The sequence below is a fragment of the Anolis carolinensis genome, chromosome 1 (assembly GCF_035594765.1).
Source record: "Anolis carolinensis isolate JA03-04 chromosome 1, rAnoCar3.1.pri, whole genome shotgun sequence".
NCBI lineage: Eukaryota > Metazoa > Chordata > Lepidosauria > Squamata > Dactyloidae > Anolis > Anolis carolinensis.
In genome coordinates, this window is record NC_085841.1 from 274,010,557 (window position 1) to 274,028,517 (window position 17,961).

The 17,961-nt window shown below is 42.5% G+C and overlaps 1 protein-coding gene across 4 annotated transcripts in view; it reads right to left on the reverse strand.

Moving 5' to 3' along the window:
- Positions 1-17,961, reverse strand: part of dennd2b (DENN domain containing 2B) — a 178,760-nt gene that overhangs the window by 122,285 nt on the left and 38,514 nt on the right. For 2 of the 4 annotated variants that reach the window (XM_008107133.3, XM_062967694.1), the window contains exon 2: positions 17,390-17,483. The gene's annotated coding sequence lies outside the window, so the exon portion shown is untranslated. Of the gene's footprint in view, positions 1-16,653; positions 17,135-17,389; positions 17,484-17,961 lie in introns of those variants that run through there. The other 2 variants (XM_008107127.3, XM_008107146.3) reach the window with 2 other exon arrangements.

Consider the following 17,961-nt stretch of genomic DNA (forward strand, 5'->3'; position numbering starts at 1 on the left):
CGTGTGCGCACGTAGCCCAGTGGCTTTCTGGGTTTGCACAGGCTGTGCAGTTCCCAGCAACGTCCAGGGCTCCCTCGGCGGTAGACCTCGAGCCGCGGAGCACCAGCGACAGTTCTTTGGCTGGCTCTGAGGCGTGGAGCCCACCAGAACCAGGCTAGAACCTGGACAGGCCTGGCAACGCTGCTGCGAGTTCGGCCGGAGCACTCAACCGGCTTTGACAGCCTCTTCATCAGGAGTTCGGCCGGAGCACTCGGCCGGCTTTGACCTGCCTCATGGTCCGGCGGTGGTGACCTGCCTCATCGTCCTGCGGTGGTGACCTGCCTCATTGACCTGCGGCGGTGACCTGCCTCATCGTCCTGCGGTGGTGACCTGCCTCATCGTCCTGCGGTGGTGACCTGCCTCATCGTCCTGCGGTGGTGACCTGCCTCATCGCCTGGCGGTGGTGACCTGCCTCATCGTCCTGCGGTGGTGACCTGCCTCATCGTCCTGCGGTGGTGACCTGCCTCATCGTCCTGCGGTGGTGACCTGCTTCATCGTCCTGCGGTGGTGACCTGTTTCATCGACCTGCGGTGGTGACCTCCCTTCACAGCGGGGAGGAGGCGTCTTTTCTCTCCTCCTTTCCAAAGCCAGCCTCGGTGCTCCTTCGGCGGCAGGCCTCGAGCCGCAGAGCACGAGGTGCTTGAAAATTTGGCGAAGTCGCCATTTTGGCAGTTTACGTCACTCGGGCAAGGGAGGTATCAAGTGGCAAGTTGCTGTCAGTTGGCATTTTGCAGCTTGCCCACTAAAATCTGGCGCCAAAGGTCACAATCTTTGTAAAGTATAGTTACTTAGTGATATATATTGCTATGGTTAAGTGTTGTGCATTGTATTATATATTGCATTTGCTTTTATTGTAAATTTACTTGCTGGTATGTTGTATTGGCTTTTGTTGTAAATTTACTTGCTATTAAGAATACATAATGTCTATGCAATTTCAAGATGATACAGATGGTATACCTCCTTCTGAGGCTGAAAGTAGGAATGAAAGGCCCCAAAGGATAAAGCACCCTTCAGCCAAGATGCTAGCCCATCTAATAGATGAAAAGGAGCTCCTCCATGTGAGGTTAGGTTCGGCATGGGAGCGAATTGTAACATTAATGGACAGAATAGAGAGCTTGGGTATCACAAGGGTGCCAGCCATATTACAGACAGACCTCGAAGAAGCCTTCGGTCTTTGGAGGGGTTTAGTGTCTAAGATAGTCCAGGTCCTCGAGCGCATTAACGCCAAGGATTCAGAGTTAGAAATAGGGAGTGTTTTAGCTGACACTAATGAGAAAGAAAATAGGGTGAGGGCAATCCTAGCTTCCTTATGCAGCCATGAGACCAATCTTTTGAAATCACCTGCTGTGGCACTTAGTCTTAAGTCCAACCGCTCTAGCCAGGTATCTAAACTAAGGGAGCGTGCATCGTCTAAACACAGCCACTCTAGCAAGTCTTCTGCTGCTGGGAGTGCCATCTCTTCCCTAGCTGCCTTGCACATTAAGGAGGCTGCACGTCTGGAGCTAAAGAGCAAGGTAGCGGGGGCGGAGGCTGATGCTAAGGCAGCTGATCTCACCCTTCCCTTTAAAGAAGAAGAGCAACGACTGCAAATAGAACAGGCCCGTAGACAAAGCGAAATGCAAATAGAACAGGCCCGTAGACAAAGCGAAATGCAAATAGAACAGGCTCGTATAGAGATGCTTAGAATAAAGATGGATGCCGCAGCCAAAAGGGTAAGGGCTGAGACTTTGGCCAAGGCCCTAATTGAGCCACTCACAGAAGAAAATGTAAGCCAGTTACCAATACAGGACCCTTCTGCCAAAGTGTTTGCGCACCTTGGCAGCATGTACAGCCAGTTTTCGGATGAGGAACAGGGAGACTTCTCTCCTTACCCAGAGCAGGGCCCCAAAGTCACTTTTGAGTTTCCTGCAGAGCAGAGCGTCATAGCGGGGAGCTCACCCTTGCTCGAGCTACCTGTGCCTCCTGCTAAAACCCTAGGTCAGTCAATCAGGGCCTCAAGGCCGAGCGCTAGTTGGCCCCTACAGACAGCTGCACAGGGAACCATCGATTCGTCAGTGGTCGATGTCATCCCTCCAAGAGGCCAAAGGTTGACGCAAGGTGCACGGTGGGAGTCCACTCCACAACAGCAAACTCCTCAATTGTTCCCTTCGACGCCAGAGTCCCAGCTTGTCTCCATCATCAGAAGCCCCAGAAGAGATCTTAAGGACAAGGGTGTCGAAAAGTTTTCGGACAAGCCTGAGGAATTTCTTCTCTGGAAGGCCACCTTCCAGAGAGCAATCAGAGACTTAAAGTTATTGCCTGAGGAAGAACTGACTCTTCTGGCTGCATGGTTGGGCCCAGCCTCATCCTCACAAGTTAAGAAGATCTACGCAGCCCACGTAGCCGATCCCGACAAAGCCCTGGAAAAGGCCTGGGCCAGGTTGCAGCAGAGGTATGGGGCCAGCACAGAGATTGAAGCATCTCTTATGGACAAGCTCCAAAGGTTCCCAGCTTTAAAACTCAAAGACTTCAAACTCTTGTGGGACCTCAGCGATCTCCTTGCGGAATTAGAGTCGGCCAAGGAGAATCCAGAACTGCCCGGTTTGAAGTGCCTCGATCAGCACCTGTCCCAGAGGCAGATCTTGACCAAGCTGCCCTTCACTTTGCAAGAACGCTGGGGACAGGAGGTCTTCAACTACAAGGAGGCCCACTCCCAGGCATACCCTCCATTTTCTCATTTGGTCCAGTTCATCACCAGGGCGGCCAGAGAAAGGAATGATCCGCAGACGGGCCTCCCCACCTTATACCAAGGGACCCAGCCAGAGAAGGCACCTAAAGTGGAGAAAAAACCATCCAGAGAGGCCAAAAGACCGGTTAGTGTTAAGGCTGTTGAAACTCAGCACAGGGCCAACGAATCCAAGTCAGAGGTGAAGGAGGTGCTCTGCCCCATTCACCAAAAGCCTCACAGTTTGGCCAACTGCCGGGAATTTGGCAAGAAGCCTTATAAAGAAAGACAACAGATTGTACAGAAGCTGGGCATATGTTTTAGGTGCTGTGGAGCAACTCTTCACTTTGCATCCAACTGCAAAGAGGACGTCAAATGCGCAAGGTGTAACAGCCTTAAGCATTGCACCGCGATGCACAACTCTGACGCTGTCTCCCGCGCCAAAGGGGACACGTCTTCCAAAGAAGGGTCATCTACTGATGCCACCAACATGCAGGCCGCGTCACGGATGCAGGAGGATGCTCCATCGGTCGCCTGTACTGAACTATGCTCTGACGTGCACCAGTACAGAGTTTGTCATCCTATCTGCCTAGCGGATGTATATCCAGCCAAGAGCCCTTGGCTTAAAAAGAGACTTTACGTGGCTTTGGATTCACAAAGCGACGCCTCCCTGGCGACTCCAGAGTTTTTCCAACTGTTTGACATAAAAACCCAGACGGTCGACTACACCATGTCCACCTGTGTAGGGAAGAAGAAGTTGCAGGGTCGCATAGCATCCGGCTTTGTTGTTTCCTCTTGCGACCAGAAGAGACAGTTCAAGTTGCCAGACCTGATTGAGTGTTCCTCCATCCCTCGGAACAAAAAACAAATTGTAACTAGAGAAGTTGTGGAGGCTCATCCACACTTGCGAAGGCTGAAGAACGCCTTACCTGCTTTCCGTCCAGATGTGGACATTGCCCTTCTGCTTGGTGCGGACTGTCCGAACTTGTTCTATGTGAACGACCAAGTTAAGGGACCTCCAGGGGCGCCCATTGCTCAGCTGCTACCACTAGGCTGGACAGTTACAGGCCCAGTGTGCATAAATAGGATGCACCCTCCATCGTCGGTGGGCACTCGTCAAGCGCATGTGCTTCAAGGTAGTCGCCCCACACTAATGCATAGCTGTTTGAGTCATATCTCGGTCTATTGTCAGGGGATAACTCCAGAGTATTCCTCCATCTTCAAAGTCTCTGAGAGAGACGAAGCCACAGCGCTCTCGAAAGATGAGCAAAGGTTTTCGGACATTATGAATGCTCAAGTCTCACGAAGTGCAGAGGTGAAAGTTTGCAAGATGACCACAGAAATCAAGATGGGCCAAAGATCTTGCCTGGAACCACACCGTTTTGAACGTTTTTCGGAGTGGCACAGTCTTCTTAGAGCAGTAGCTAGGCTTATACATCGTTTGGCTTGCAAAGATAGTGAGCCTTTACAGGTCCAGGATATGATAAAGGCTAAGAGCGTCATATTCAGGTCAGTTCAGAGGCATGAGTTTAGTCTAGAAATAGCCAGGTTAGAACAAGGGCTTGACACCCCCAGCCGGAGTTTCTTGCGTGAGTTAAACCCATTTCTAGACAAGGAGGGCATTTTAAGAGTGGGAGGGAGGTTAGCTAAGGCTAAACTCAAAGTGTGTACAAAGAACCCCATCATTGTACCCCCCAATAGCCATATTGATTTGTTGTTGGTTCGTCACTACCATGAGAAAATCCATCATCAGGGTAGAACTCTAACTGAGGCAGCCCTTAGAAATGAAGGTCTGTGGGTAGTTAATGCCAAAAGGTTGGTCAACAGTTGTATTTTCAAATGTGTCAAATGTCGGCGACTCAGACGAAACTGTCAAAGTCAGTTGATGGCAGAACTACCTCAGGATAGGACTTTGACAGACCCACCCTTTTCCCATGTGGGAATCGATGTGTTTGGTCCTTGGGAGGTTGTCACTAGGAAAACCAGGGGTGGTGTTGTAAATAACAAAAGATGGGCGGGTTTGTTTACTTGTTTGTCAAAACGAACTGTCTATATAGAGGTTGCAGAGGGAATGGACACTTCATCATTCATAAACGCATTGAAAAGGTTCATAGCCCTCAGAGGGCCAATTAAGTCAATTTGGTCGGACTGTGGCACCAATTTTGCATGTGCAGACCTTAGCCAACCACTTCTGGAAGAGGTGGAAGGCCGAATACTTAAGCCAGCTTCCAACCAGAAGACTCTGGCAAACCCCAAAGGACAATGCCAAGGTGGGAAACCTTGTGTTGCCAAAGGACAAAGACTTGCCCCGCTATGCCTGGCCTATGGGCATTATACTAAAGACCTTTCCTTGCCCTGACGGTAAGGTTAGAAAAGTTCAAGTAAAGACTCATAGTAAGGACAAAATGTCTGTCCTGGACAGACCAATTAGTGACCTCGTGTTGCTTATTGGAGATGTTTAAAGTTTTATACTGTTGTATTGTTGTGTATACAAAGGTGTTTGTATGTTTTTGATTGGTAAATTCCCACATCCTGGGAATTTAGCGGGGAGTGTTCCGTCCCCCAGGACGATGGTTTGCCTTACCTATTGGTCGTTTGTTTGTTTTCCCTCCTTTGCATTTTGTTTGAGCCTCTGGCTGCAAAAGCCTAGGAAAAGTGGCTTGGAATCTGCAATAGCTGGCTGCAGTTTTCTTTGCAGTGATTGGTCAAAGAGTGCAACATCTTAGGACCGCCCTTTTTACCAGGGTCTAGTCTCCATTTTGGAGCTTCATTCTGGCTATTGTCTTCCAACGTGCTGGAGCTGTGCAAGGCTAACTGGGACAAATCATCCTCAAAACCAGGCCAATCTAAGCCTATCCAAATTAGATAAGTATTGAATTATATTGATCTGGAATAGGAAATCTAGTTAGAGGAGCAAAGTTATTCCATCGCTTCTAGAACTAATCTTTGCTGTAAAGATAGGGAAGGAAAGAGTTTCTCCTTCTAATATAGGCAGCGTGATTAGGGTATAGTGGTTTTATAATCACTTTTGCCTTCTGGAACCAGGGATAATTCTGCAACTAAAACCTATGGAAATTTGTTTCATTTTCTGCAACTTTAAGATCTGTGCCAGGTTTACAACCTTGTATGAATAAACATCCTTTTTTGAAGTTATCCAGACTCAGTCGTTCAATATCTATAGGACAGCTTATAGGGATTTGCAGTTCGCCCGGATAAAGGACAGCACGTTTCAGTTTTATAGTTTTTTATTGTCCGGCGGACGGCACACCAACCTTCTGTATTATCCAACGCAGTCTGCCTCCCGCCCAGACCCACAGCTGTTTCTCTAGGCAGCAAAGACTGAACTTTTTATGGATTTAACTTTCGACAATGTTGTTACTGTACATTTATTTTATGCAATTCTATCTTTATTTGTAGTCAATGTTTTAGTAGTCAGTGTTTTCAATACATTGCAAAGTTTTGGTGCTAAATTCGTAAATAGAGTAATTACTACATAACGTTACAGTGTATTGAACTGCCTTTTCTGTCGATTTATTGTAAAACATGGTGTTTTTGTGCTTAATTAGTAAAATCATAACATAATTTGACATTTAATAGGCTTTTCCTTAATATCTTCTTATTATCCAACATTTTCGCTTATCCAACCTTCTTCCAGCCTGTTTATGTTGGATAAGTAAGAATCTACTGTATATCAAATAAATACCCAGTGTAATAAACAGGACTCTACAGAAGCTCACCAAACAGATAGCTGGATTAGGGTTTGGGGGAATCATACAAGGGGATTAAATATTTGAAAACCCATGGTCCCCAAAACTATGGGGAAATGAATAAGCCCTTGAACTTTCCTTGTCCCATGAAGTCAATCTAGAACCAAGAGATTGCCCTTGTATACTGCCCCATCAAAATGTTATCTTTAACACATAGGGACAGACATTTGAATTTCTACTACTAGTAAACATCCTACTCTGCCTGGGCAGGCAAACATAAGGAGGCTCTAGGTATCAAGATCAATTATATTTTTGGATCTGTTTGTACTGGTGTAAAAACCAAATATAATGTGAAACCCAATCCTGTGATGAAATCCTATTGGCTACAGGGACACTTATTTCCACATCAATGTGTACAAGCCTGAATGTTCCAAGTCAGTGTTCACAGCTGAAGTAAGAAAATGGTAATGTTTGCAAAGCGTCATCTGTCCAAATGTCACTGAGCCAAACCATAATGTCTTTATCCACTTTTGTTTCAGGCAAAGCTCTTGTTCTCAAGAATAGATGTTTTGCTAGAAAATCTCCTGTAACAGAGTGTGGGAAAGCTCACCAGCTGCTTTCTGTTTGGGTTTCTTTCAGGGATTGCTATAAGAGAGCATGAGGCAAGGCCAGAGGTTAGCGAAGCCTTAGCTGCCCAGACATGACTCCACAGGTTGGTTCTGCATCAGCTGTATGCTGATTTAAAATGGGCTTTTGCTGTCTACAAAGAAGAATGTAAGTATCATGAGACTTCAGTCTGTTTCATTCCATACTGCAAAGACAGGAAAAGATAACCTTTCAAATGGTGTCAACATGGAACATGGTTCCAGAGACACGTCTGATAAATAAATAAATAAAGAATGAATAACTGCCTTATTTTTTCAATTCTAAGATGCACCTTTCCCCATATAAACATCTCTGAAAATGGAGTGTATCTTTAAATCACAGGTGTTTTTTAATATATACAGTAGAGTCTCACTTTTCCAACCTTCGCTTATCCACTGTTCTGTATTATCCAATGCAGTCTGCCTTTTAGTAGTCAATGTTTTTGTAGTCAGTGTTTTCAATACATTGCAAAGTTTTGGTGCTAAATTCGTAAATAGAGTAATTACTACATAACGTTACCATGTATTGAACTGCTTTTTCTGTCAATTTGTTATAAAATGTGATGTTTTGGTGCTTAATTTGTAAAATCGTAACATAATTTGTTGTTTAAAAGGCTTTTCCTTAATCCCTCCTTATTATACAACATTTTTGCTTATCCAACGTTCAGTTTGGAATGAATTCTTTTTTGAGCTACAGTTGTAGTCTTTAGAAGTAAATTGTTCAAGCTTTCTTCACTGGTTGAAAAATGTGGCTTTGGCTTTAATGTAAGTTACGCAATCAGGACACAATACTAGATCAGTACCATATTTTTCAGGATTAGATTTTTAAAGGATTGCAAAGCACCCCACTCAACACATTTGCTTCCACTGTTTATAGAACAGAGACTTCCTTGTTCTTCATTTCATGCCAGGATTCTTCTTAAATTACCCTCCCAGAAGTATTTTTCTGTGGCCTGAACTCAAAAGAGGAACAGGTAAGGGCGAGTAGGATTAGGCACACAGCTCTGTTTCCTTGTTCTGCAATAACAGTTCACAGAAATGAACAGAGAAGCCACTGTGAGATTTAAAATGCAATCCAGCACTTAAGCAGTGAGAATCAAAGCAGCAACCCAGCCCCCTCCCCCCAAAAAAACAAAAAACAGGCAGCAGAGTTCCAAACATATGTATGCAGATCTTTTCAATATATGCAATGCCCCTTTACACTACTACACGATCATAGTGCTATGACTCTACTCCCACCGCCATGGCAGCATGCCACCAAATCCTGGGATTTGTAGTTTAGGGAGGGTTTTTGGAATTATCAGCCAGACAGCAGCTTTAGTATCAAAGTACAAAACTCTATTCCACAAAATGTAGAAAATGGTGTCATACTCATTAGTGTAAAATCAAAGACCACCTGGTCTTCGATTCCCAGACTTGTTTAGGATACTAGGATCTTTAGAGGTGTTCTGTGAAAGGGTGTGTGTGGAGGAGAACTGAAGTATATAGCAATTCTCAATGGCTCCTCTACATTAATATTGTCCTTCAGTTCATCTAAATTTCAAGTGTATGCTAATTTATTGGTTTTATGTGTTTGATATAAATCCCAGATGCCTGTTTGGCAGTGGTGAAACATTTTGCCAGGTGAAGAATGAAATTACTGGCAAAAGCATGATCTAGGATCTACACAAATCCTCATCTGACAAAGAAGCTCCTTTTTACAAAGTCCTTTTAGGCCTGCCTAGTCTCTCCTGCCCTTTCCTACTTGTCTAGCTGGAATTTAGAGGATGATGAAGCAGAACTGGAAAAACACAGATCTTTAGTGTTAGGCTGTAGAATCATGTCGGACGCAAACAATACCATAAACCCTGACCTAGGAAAGGGTAGTATTCTGCTTGGGTCAGTCCTACTGTAGCTGTGTGCACCTGCCTACAATAGTCAAGGTAAACAGCAGCTGCCTCCAGAATCCTTCATTGAGCTATGTGTAAATAGCAAAACAGGAAAGGGGAGAAATAAATTAGCCTGTCTCACCAGGTCTCCTCTGCAGACATACAAGTTTAACCATCAAAATAGAATAATAAGAAAAGTGGAAGATGGTGGAAAATCAATTTTCTCATAGTATCTAGAAGATCCAAAATGTTTTATTTACTCATAGAAGATGCACCTATTTTTTTATTCAAACATGCAACCAATTTGTTTTAATAATAAAGGTTTTATTTTATTTTCATATTTTTACATTGTAGGTTTTAAATGTAAGCCACTTTGAGTCTCAATCAAGAGAGGAAAGTGGGGTATAAAATACAACAACAACAACAACAACAACAACAACATAGTTTTGAATAAAAACTATTGAAACGCTCCTCTCTTTTTTTCTTTCTTTCTTTTTTGTGTGTGACATAGAATCATAGCATTGAAAGAGACCACATGAACCGTCTAGTCCAACCCCCTTCCATGCAGGAAAAGCAGTCAAAGTATCCCTGACAGATGGCCATCCAGCCTCTGTTTAAAAGTTTCCAAGGAAGGAGCTTCCACCACACTCCGAGGCAGAGAGTTCCAATGTTGAACAGCTCATATGGTCAGGAAGTTCTTCCTAATGTTCTGATGGAATCTCCTTTCCTATAATTTGAACCCATTGCTCCAAGTCCTGCTTTCAAAGGCAGCAGAAAACAAGTCTGCTCCCTCTTCCTTATGACACCCTTTCACATATTTATACATGGCTGTCATGACTTCTCTCAAACTTCTCTTCTGCAGGCTAAACATACCCAGTTCTTCAAGACACTCCTCATAGGGATTCATTATCTTCAGACCTTTGATCATTTTAGTTGCCCTCATCTGGACACCTTCCAGCTTGTCAATATCTCTTTTGAATTGAGGTGCCCAGAATTGAACAGAGTATTCCAGGTGAGGTCTGACCAAAACAGACTATAGAGGCACCATGACTTTCCTTGATCTAGACATTATACCCCTTTTGATGCAGCCCAAAAACCCATTGGCTTTTTAGCTGCTGCATCACACTGTTGGCTCAATTTCAACTTGTTGTCACATAGGAACCTATTCATTTTTTTCCATGCTATTTCTGCTTCTGGTGACAAATGTTATGTTAAAGAAATAATGCCTAGGAATATATTTATTTTGTTAACTGAGATATAACTCTACGTGTAAAATGACGACAACAAAAACCTGTGAGATTTCACTCATAACTGTGTAAACTAGAAAATCTGCAGTTATTTACAACCTTAGTCTAAGACTTGACTCCCTCTTGAAATGTTCTTAGGAATTCAGTTGAGTTAATATTTTCATAAGGTGAAGACAGTATTCGCTACATAGCCCTAATTATTGTTGCTTTTTAAAAAAACTAATCCCAAAAATTCAGGTCTTTGTAAATCTTTCAGTAGTTTCAGGTTTTGTGGTTACTGCTAAAATAATTGTCTTCTGGGTATTACCTATATATCCAGACAGGCCAGTTACATTCCTCTATCTTTAATACAATTCCCAGCACATTAAATATACTGGATGGGTGATATTTAAGTAAATATTTATTGAAATAATAGATTTCACCTATATTTGCTCAAATCCATTCTCTTTCTATGAATTTACAATTTGTATCTTCATCATCATCATCATCATCATCATTATGTGGAGAACATCTGTAATTTAGAAAAGGCAAAGCCAGTGATAGGTTTGTCACTATTTTTTTAAATGTCTCTCTTAATATGTTCTGGCTATGTACCACTTGGAAAATAAAATAATAGATGAGGCTATTTTGGAATTGCTTCAAAATGGGGGGGTACTTTTCCTGGATACTCTACACAATCTAGCATTTAAGGTACAGAATTGAGGGACAAGGAGCTCCATTTTCATTGTCTGCCATTCCTAAAGGATTATAGCTCTTCTTTTCCATTCCTCCCTACCTTAGTGTTGTAGAGATCATTAGTTCCTTCCATTCATTCTCTTCTATTCCACCTCATGTCAACCCACCCACTGGGATTCATTCTTCACACCCATCCATCTTACAAGTTGTTTGTTTTAAAATACTTTTAATATGTAGAAGATTAACGGCGCTCCATGCAGTCATTCCGGTCATATGACCTTGAAGATGTCTATGGACAACGTGGGCTCATCAGATTAGAAATCGAGATGATCATCAACCCCCAGAGTCAGACATGATTAGACTTAATGTCAGGGGAAAACTTTTACCTTTACTATGTAGAAGACATAAATCAACATACATTAAAGCAACATTTACAAACAATACCCAGGGAACAACTTTCTCTAACCACTTCTAATCCTGTTGCAGCATTCAACAATTAATAAGTAAATTTTCACATAGGTTACTGTGCAAAAATCCTCATAAAATGTCCAAAATTTCCCTAAAATATGGGTAGTTCAGGAAGGAAATATTTGGTGATGGTAAAGAGATCAAACATTTTTGCCAGTTCTTCCAAACTTTCAAGGTGTTCCTTTAAAAAGGATTCTCAAATTGGGTAAATATATTATGTTAATAAACAAAAATGACTCCCTTCTAACCTATTTTGATTGCTTCCTTGCGACAAAAGTCATGTTTTATTAATTATCCCCTAATATTCTAAAGTTGGCATATTTGGAGGCCTGCATAATAATATTTCAAATATGGAATCCCTAAACCACATTATTTGGTTTATTAAATTGTATAGAATTAGCTGCTCTAGCATGTTTGCCTCCACTAATACATATATTTATAAGTTCTTGCCAATGTTTCAAATTTCTTGAGGTTTTGCTGCCAGTTGTCAATTGAACAGAATGAGAGGGTGCAGTTGAGGGGGAAATGCGGCAGAGCCATTTCTTAGCTCACAGGCACAATATGTCACAGAATTTCCAAATTATTCCAAAATGCAACGGATAGACATGGGAAGTCCTGCTAGTGGGCAGAATGAACAGGTGCCTCAAACAGCACAAGAATGGGTGCCAGCAGCCCACTATACCCCTGCCCGAAGGGGCAATGGAGGATGCTGTCCTACAAGCAGTGCTGAAACAGGATTCAACCAGATTAAAAATTTGTCTGTTAGGTAGCTTCTGTATGTGGAAGTTACAGTAACATCCATTTAAAGGTGAAATATGTTGATAGGGGAAAAGGAAGTATATGTTGCATTTCCTTCCAATAATATGCAGTACCTTTGGTTTATTAAAGATACATTTCAATTTGCTTAAAAATTGCCTATACTAGTATATAGTTGCACTCAAATTTAATGATTGAGAAGATAGAATAATCATTTTAAATGTTTAACTGGACAGCAGCCTTACTAAGCATTCTGGATCAAGAAAGCAACCGTCACCTCTCGAAATTAAACTATAAATACAAGCAAAGATACTACATAGTAGGTTTTACTGAAATAAATGAGATTTATTTTCAAGGAATGTTCTTAGGAACTGGACCCCCCCCCCCCAGTATTCCAAAGGATAGTATTACCACTTTGTATGGAGACTCAAGAAGATCAAAAATAGTGCAAGTAAATTCTTTCCTTGAATAGGCTTCTCAACAGCGTCTTGGTTAAAAAGGCTAATTGACAGGGAGACACACTTACTAGATAACCCCTTCACATTCTGCTCATCTACACAAGAAGGTTTGTTGCTTTATATATACAAGCTGTTTCCAACTTATGACAAACTTAAGGCAGGCCTATCATGGGAAGATTTGTTCAGAGTGGAGTTTGTCCATGCCTCCCTCAAAAGCTGAGGGAGTGTGACTTGACTTCCCAAAATCACCTATTAGGTTTCCATGCCAAGCATTGATTTAAACTCTGGTCTCCAGTCATAGTCCAATGCTGAAACAAATGGGGTCATTGCTACTAGTCAACACGGATTTATCAAAAACAAATCATGCCAGACTAATCCGATCTCTTTTTTCAATAGAGTTAGAAGCTGGGTAAATGCAGGGAACACCATGAATGTAGTGTATCAAGATTTCAGTAAGGCCTTCGTCAAGGTCCCCCATGGCCTTCTGGCAAGGAAACTAGTCCAATGTGGGCTATGCAAAACTATGGTTAGGTGGATCTGTAATTGGTTAAGCGAACGAACCCAAAGGGTGCTCACCAATGCATCTTTTTCATCTTGGAAAGAAGTGACGAGTGGAGTGCCGCAGGGTTTCATCCTGGGCCTGGTTCTGTTCAACATCTTTATTAATGACTTGGATGGAGGGTTAGAAGGCACGATCATCAAATTTGCAGACGACACCAAACTGGGAGGGATAGCTAACACTCCAGAAGAAAGGAGTAGAATTCAAAACAATCTTGACAGACTAGAGAGATGGGCCGAAACTAACAAAATGAAGTTCAACAGGGACAAATGCAAGATACTCCACTTAGGCAGAAAAAATGAAATGCAAAGATACAGAATGGGGGATGCCTGGCACAACAGCAGTACGTGTGAAAAAGACCTTGGGGTCCTCATGGACAACAAGTTAAACATGAGCCTTCAATGTGATGCAGCAGCAAAAAAAGCCAATGGGATTTTGGCCTGCATCAATAGGAGTATAGTGTCTAGATCCAGGGAAGTCATGCTACCCTTCTGTTCCGCCTTGGTCAGACCACACCTGGAATACTGTGTCCAATTCTGGGCACCGCAGTTGAAGGGAGATGTTGACAAGCTGGGAAGCATCCAGTGGAGGGCGACTAAAATGATTAAGGGTCTGGAGAACAAGCCCTATGGGGAGCTGGGCATGTTTAGTCTGCAGAAGAGAAGGCTGAGAGGAGACAGGATAGCCATGTATAAATATGTGAGAGGAAGTCATAGGGAGGAGGGAACAAGCTTGTTTTCTGCTGCCCTGCAGACTAGGATGCGGAACAATGGCTTCAAACTGCAGGAAAGGAGATTCCACCTGAATATTAGGAAGAACTTCCTCACTGTGAGGGCTGTTCAGCAGTGGAACTCTCTGCCCCAGAGTGTGGTGGAGGCTCCTTCTTCAGAGGCTTTTAAGCAGAGGCTGGATGGCCATCTGTCGGGGGTGCTTTGAGTGTGATTTTCCTGCTTCTTGGCAGGGGGTTGGACAGGATGGCCTGTGGGGTCTCTTCCAACTCTATGATTCTATGATTCTAGGGGTGCTCTGGTATATTTGTGAACCATAGAAAATCACTTCAATTGTCTGTGAATTTTGTTAACAGCCACCAGATTACTAAAGTGGCAGCACAGCTGTTACTACTGGTGGCTTGGGAATAGGACAGGATTCATGTATTTGCCATGCCCCTGACCACTTTTATGGATGTTTATGAACATATACAACAAACACTTAGATTGAAACTGAGTGGTATCTAGAGAGCATAGCTGGTTGAGCACGACTTGGAAAGCCCATTCATACAGTCAGTATGTGGACACCAGCTGCCTGAACAGGACTTTTATATATCTGAGGTAATGCTTTCATGCCTTCCTATCTGTCGGTTCATTGAGGATTGACATAAACTCCAAAATACTGACATCAAAACTCTGGTTTGAGTTGTCTGAAGCTGTGATTTGATTTTACCTTTTGAAAAGGAAAAGAACTGTATCAGAAGAGGAAAATAATAGCAATGCCATGTCTACTCCAAAAGAAATTTCATTGAATCCAATAAGATCCACTTTCAGGCATGTACTGAAGTTGGATTGCTCTGTACATTATACACCCTGCAGCAGAATAGTCTTTCCATAAGCAATGATCAACCACTGTGTACACATTGTGCCACAATGACATCAGGCAACATTCCGTTCCTGAATTTAACTCTGAAGGTAAGGCTCCAAAGTTTGTTCTTTACTTTTCTGATGTTTGAAACCATGCTGAAAGTGGGGAGCTCTACTAAATGGTTGGATAGGTAAAACAGTTCCTGGCAAGGCTTTACCACACCATTGTCCTTCCTTGTTTATTGGATTAACCCTCCTTTCTTTGTGTGCCCAGTCTTCCATCTCTTATTATACAGACTCATGTGTGATGGTGAAACACAAAAAATACTTTGTTTGAAAAGCTTAAAAAGAAAGTTGAACGCTTGCAGGCCTTGTCTACCAGAGAAATGCTGATACTGTGGGTACAAAAGCACTTGTCTGAAGCCATGGAAGACACCTAGTTATTAAAAAAAATAAACATTTGCTCATAGAATGTATCTGTCAAATCCCAAAAAGACTCTCCTATATCGTTTCCCATTCATCTTTCCAATTGTATTTCAGTTCCGTAATTATCATTATTTTCCAGAGAATTCATATAGGGAGGTCTAGAAACCAGCATGTTTCTGCATATTTGGCCACATAGTAGCAACCTGGTTAGAAGTGTGAACTTTGGATAAACAATATTTTAAATGACTCATCTTTATGAAACAAATGATGAGATAGTAATGGTGTGGGACTGCAGCCCTCAGAGTGTTCAACCAGCAGAAAGTTCATAGAGCCAAAAGGAAAGGTCAGAGGAGCGGTGATCTGAGGTTGGGTTTGAGAGTAACCCATTTATAAACAATCACCAGAAGCCGAAAAATGGATTCCTGTCCTTAGTTGATCTTCCAGTCACTAGCACTAGAAATGTCAAAATATTATTGTCAAGACTATTCTATTTTTAAGGTGAGGTGATTTTATTACAGGCAATGCAATGTTAAATGATTTATTTTTCCACCAAAGGAATGAATTGTTAAAGCACAGCCAGAGGCACTTAAAAAGTTTTTAATTGCTCATCTAAAAATATTTTTATGATTCAGCTTACATCCAAACCCAGTTGAAATGTATAATTAAATTTCATATAGCACCAAAATAATACCCAAAATTAGCAAGAAAGTCTCATTAAAAAACCCAGTGAAAACTTTAACAATTTAGAATATTTGTTTGGATTTTCTGAAATACATGCCTTAAAGATCATAGGCAGAAGCAATTAATTTTTCTATTGAATGGCTTTTGTTTCAAACCACGGATTAGCAACAAACGTGTACTAAAAATAAAACTCTTCCTGCAAGAGGCTGAGTTCCAAAGACGTCTCTCCAATGGGTCGTTCTGCTGCATTTCATTCTATACACTTTTGGGAAAGCAAGAAAGCAGTTGAAAGAAGTAAACAATACATCCATCTTCCTTCTTCAGCGGATAGACGCCAAATGCAGGCTTAATTTGTTTAGCCCAAAATTTCCTCATTGTACACCATTCACAGTACAAACAAATCTGCGAGAAGTAAATACAATGTTTTTCTGTTGGGTTAGCTCTTAGCAAAAACTCAAGATATTGGCAACAGAGTAATTACCTTAAATGTAATCATCATCACTGTTGTGGATTTTAAACTGTCTGGTATCTGCATTTCTCTGAAAAGTTCCCTGAAAGTTTCTCTTACTCATTTGTTGGAACGCTTCATATAAGGAAACAAAAGGAACCTCAGTGCAAGATGCAACAAAGAGGGTTTTCCCCCCTCTTTAAAACACATTGTGAGGTGGGGGAAGGTCACCGTTTCCTCCCCCTTTCCTTAACACAATCCAACTACTCAGCCATGACCTCATTCCTCAGAGTTTGAGATGCCGAACTTCTGCTACAGAATCAGCTAGGAAGAAACACAACCGAAAAGAAAAGAAAGGGGTGAGAATGAAGCAAACAAGAAAAGGAAAGGTTTCATTACCTGACACACCAAGGGTTTGCCTTTCCCCGCCATGCTTGCTTTTGTATTTCCCAGACAAAACCTTGGTCCTATGAGCTGAGGCACTGTCCAAAATGAAGCCCCTTTGCAAGGCGCTTGGAAGGAGCCTGCTGCCTGCTGTGGGTCCCGCCGCTCCTTCAGATGACCTTTCGCAGCAGAGATTTCAGCGCAAATGATCGCCCAGAGAGTACACAGACTGGCGAGGTCAGTTGTCATGGAAATCACTCTCACTCACTCTTTCTTTCACACACATGAGCCGCTTCTCTCTCCCACCATCCCTGCACACTCACACAGACACACACAGAGGCATAATTCTGGAAGGCATCCATGAAACCACATGCCTTTTCATCTCCCTCCCCCCTTTTCTTTTCTTTTCTTTCCTTTTCTCCCCCTTCTTCAAACAGGCTGTCCCTTCTCCTCCATGGCTCCCGGCAAGCCAGTCCAAAAAAAGGCACTCTGGCTCTGGTTGCAAACTGATTCTTGCAGAAAGATAACGCCTTTTTTAAATAGGTGACGTCACTGCCAAGGTACTTTCCACTGAAGGGACAGGTTAAGTTGCAAAATCACATTGTATGATTTTTTTTAAGGCCTTCTCCTACTTGCCCTAATAGGGAAGGGTGGGGAATGATCTGACAGTAAGGGTTTGGGATAGATATTCCTGACATCCCTCTGGAATACAATAGCAAGGATTAGAGAGGATTCTTGAGATATGACTTACCCTATCGTTGTCTAAAACATTGCCTTCGTGAAATGTTTAACTTCTGCTGCAGTTCCTTCCCACCAAGGAGGGCATCGTATATTCTTTCATTCTTCTGTAGTGAAAGGGGAAAATATGAGTCAGGAATGAGGCAAGATAATGAATAATATATAGACATTGCTCCCAAAAGTTTTCTTGCTTCCAGGGCACATTGTTAATTGTGGGGAAAATGTTATCCATATTCCACACACGTTAACCTTCTGTGCTTACCTTGACAGGCTATACCTGGGGTGTTTTGTCTCTACATGATCATGGGTAGTATGATATCATTGTAACTGCTATGACTGTGTCCTATTGAAGCTTGTGATTTGTAGTTAGCGAGGTTCTCAGTATTCTTTAGTGCACTCGCCTAAACTCCAGCCCTGCAGCTTTTGGAACCCTAAGTACGATAGGAAGCTATAAATCCCAGGGTTTGCCAGGATGGTGCCATGGTAGTCAAAGCAATATCAGATGGCTGTAATTGTGCTTATTGCTGTGTTTGTAACTTGAACAATTAGTGAAGTGGTTGTGAGACCCAGATGTGTGTACGGAAA